Source organism: Meleagris gallopavo, chromosome 1, assembly GCF_000146605.3.
Source record: "Meleagris gallopavo isolate NT-WF06-2002-E0010 breed Aviagen turkey brand Nicholas breeding stock chromosome 1, Turkey_5.1, whole genome shotgun sequence".
NCBI classification, from domain to species: Eukaryota; Metazoa; Chordata; class Aves; order Galliformes; family Phasianidae; genus Meleagris; species Meleagris gallopavo.
In genome coordinates this window covers 76031455-76035077 of record NC_015011.2, presented here as the reverse complement: position 1 = coordinate 76035077, position 3623 = coordinate 76031455, and the positions used below count along the sequence as shown (strand labels likewise).

The 3623-nt window shown below is 42.3% G+C and overlaps 1 pseudogene; it reads left to right on the top strand.

Annotated features, from left to right (window-relative positions):
* Nucleotides 1–920: 920 nt before the first annotated feature.
* LOC104913145 lies at nt 921–3099 on the top strand (annotated as a pseudogene).
* The last annotated feature ends 524 nt before the right edge of the window (nt 3100–3623 follow it).

Below are 3623 nucleotides of genomic sequence, written 5' to 3'. Positions count from 1 at the left end.
ATGCTGTCCTTAATTTCACTTTCAAAACAGGAAAACTAAAAGGAAATGGTTTGCCCAAGGTCAGCATCCAAGTCCAGACCATATTCTGGAATCATCTTTAGAATGAAGTCACTGGACTGTACTGCACTCATTTGTGTTCTGCATACGCATGAGGAGACTGTGACCTCCCATGTTCTGTGAGCTGAGCAGTTCAGCTGCCCTGACTTTCTCAATTGAATAAAACCTGCAGTCAAGTGGAAGTACCCCTAATACCCCAAAAGAATGTTTTCGATACTAAAGCTACCACTCTGCCAGTGGCCTTCTCAGTCCACCTGAGTGTCAGTAATGCTCCTACAATCCTTGGCACAAATGAATGTAGGTAACACATTCCTCACTCTTTCAGTTAATAAGTGACTGAGAAAGCCTATCAACTTATGCAGAAGAGGTTGTTTGCAACCACCCGAACAGATGCAGATGCAATGGCAGCTTACTGCCAAGTTCCTACTGTCTCACTTGATATTTTTTCATATACTTCATAAGGTATTTCTAACAAGCTAATGTAATATCAAGGAAGCACTGCTTTTTGAGAATAGTGGAAAAAACATCAAACCTGGGATCTTCCATTCAGTCTTGAAGTTTGGCAAGGGAACTAACTGTACAACCTTCTCTATCATTATTGTTCTGCTGCTGTTTTGAGAACAACGTCAATTTTTTTGTCTGGATGCTACCCATTTCACCAATTATTGCTGAGACAGTTTGGTATGATGAAATAGGACACACAGAGGCACAGAGTTAGGATCATCCTGGTAAATACGTAGGTGAATCCAAATATTCCATGTGAATAGCCATCAGATCCCCACATCATTATTCAATAAACCTTGGCAAAAATATTCTTAATAATCATTCTGATCATATTCTTTCTCCTCACACAGCCAGAAGAAATGCATGGATCCGACATCATAACACTGAGGTCAGTGACCAAAACCCAGTGAATTCAATGGGAACGGAGCTGAATCCTGTCTCCAAGGCTAGAACTTGCATTTCTTGTTGAAATGAGAGCTCAGTTCTGCAGAGTGGTGAGGCAAGAAAGGTAGGACAGAAAGGGAAAGGAATCCACAGCTGCCCAGCCCCACCCTACATCAAGAATAGGAGTTAAGGGCTCTGACTTCCACTATTAACATAAACGCTCACAGGGACACTACCCTGCCTGGGAATTGGCCTTAGCAACACCTCACTAACATTCCCCTGACCTTGCCTCTCCCAGCACATCTTCTGTACGTGTACCTACTTGAGTTGGTGAAACTCGAGTAGGAGGCAAAAAAGTGCTGCCTGTGATGAAGCCAAGGCCCAAAGGGGAAACCAGGGAAGGATGTAGACATAGAGCCCTCCTCCTGTACAGCTATGACTGAGTGGCCATGATGGGGGAAGTAGGGTTACTGGTGCTGTCTCCCCTGTTCCTCAGAGCTCAGTCTGGGCTGCCCAGCAGGGGTAATTCTCGTCTGCACTGCACAGGAAGAACACAGAGACACTTTGGAAAGGCAGAATCTAACAGTGAGCAGGAGATCTGCACTTATAGTAGGAAAAACATCAGTAAAAATGGAAACACTTCAAACAATTGCATATATCAAAGAAATTCTAAAGATCATTCTGTTCCGTGCACTGAATGACACAGAAAAAGGAAAGACAAATCAAATGAAAACCACAAAAGAAAGTTAAATTACAGTAATGGAAAAGCCACCCAAGCACCAAAGGAGTAAAGAAATCAGTTTCTCATGTGAAATCTCCTGGAAATCACATTATGCAATTGGTACATTATGCAAAAATGTACCAACTACCAATAAGAAGACTTCCTGTGACACTCAAGATGATAACCAACCAAGTGTTTTTAAGAAGGGAGGAAACCAACCAGATGACAGTACTCAGTCAAAACAGATCATGAGTGTTTGCACATCAATGCCCAGAGTACAAGGGTCAAAGAGGAGTCTCCCAGAAACAAGGCAAAATGAATCTTTACTGCACAAGATCCTTCCTGCTACAAAAGGCAGCACACAAGGTAGCTTCTGTAGGGTTAAAGAAGTCCCAGTGCAACGTTTTTATTGCAGTAAAAAAGAACGGTTGGAAAAGAATCACGAAGAACACGTTGCTGAAGCTGGTCTGTGCTCCTCTAAATGGCAAGAAGCATCTGTGAATGAAATGTTTCTTGATTTTGAGTCAGTTACAAATTGTTAAAGAAGATGCTGAAGATGATAGGGCCAGTGATCTCTCTGATTCAGAAAGGATTCCCATTCCTCCATCTCCCTGCATGCCACCAGAGCTCATACTCAAAGCTGAAGAAATTGATCCAGTTTGTTTGGAACGTGTGCCTGATACAGGTTTTAAAGAGTCAGAATATTACTATCGAAACTTCCTGCTGCCCCCTTTTAACTCTTTTGAAGCAACTGTCCATCTTTGTCAATGTAGAAGGCAGATGTGAACTTTGACCAAAGCCAACTGGATTTCTTGAGAAATTCAGTGATCGCCTTTTGCAGTTTGGTGTGGCTGCAAATGCAGACTGTACAGAATGAGATAGCTAAGGAAGCCAAAGCCAGACTACAGACTGCTCCCAGCTCCATACGCACCCTAAAAAGCCCTGGCAAAGCATTGCTTAGCCCTTTGCCTAACAAACAAATGGTTCCCCAGGAAAGTGTTACAAAACTCCTCACATGCTATTCAGGTCACAGGGTAAATCCATACTGGGAAGAAAGTTGACAGTTTTATTCACATCCAGGTCACCTGAAACTATCTGAGAGAATGGGACATGCAATGTCTTCTCAGAGACAATCTGCTGAAGTAAGAAACGAACTGAAAAAAAACAACTACAAAGCAACAGCTTCTCAATATGCAGCCACCTGAGAAAAATTCTAAAATTGAAAGTGTTGGTAATATCAGATCCCCCCAGCAAGTGCCAGCATTTTATGGTTCAGCTGCTCCCATCAAAGGCTTAAAAACGTATGTACATAAGCATGTACAAACACAAGGAAAAATGGCAATGCTAACAATTACGTTCCTTATGAAAAAACAGCAGGGGAGAGAAAAATAAAAACAAATGGCACAAATTAGACACCACGGAAATTTAAGTGAAGAGTTGATTAGTAAATGTTGATGTTTCTTGACTGCTAGAAATCATTTGGCCAATGCAGAAGGGTCATGTAATCTTCATAGGAAGATCCTGAGAAAATACGTTCTTGATTCATGGTCCTATGATTCCATGATCATATCCTGTATCCGCAAAAGTCAGAATGAAGGTGTTTGGGAAAGATTTGCTAGTTTTAGGAAAATTTATTCAGCTGTACAGTAACATTTGTTTTGTGGAGTGTTAGGTGGTCCCCAAACAAGCCCTACAAATCGGTATTGCTGTAAGCTGATTTCTATCGGGTCCACTGGAGGTGACATTTTCCCAGCACGTGTGACTTCAGCAAAACAACCTGTTGCTCTTTCCAGTTTTGTTACGAATTGCTGTTCTTCACCTCAGTATTATCTCTAGATAACTTCAGCCAGAGAAAACACCTCTGAGCTCTATGGGAACTTCTCTCTTCGCCTGATCCTAGATGTATCGGAAGCCACCCTGCCCCAAATTTGGGGAGGGGAGGCGTTGGGGTCCCTCT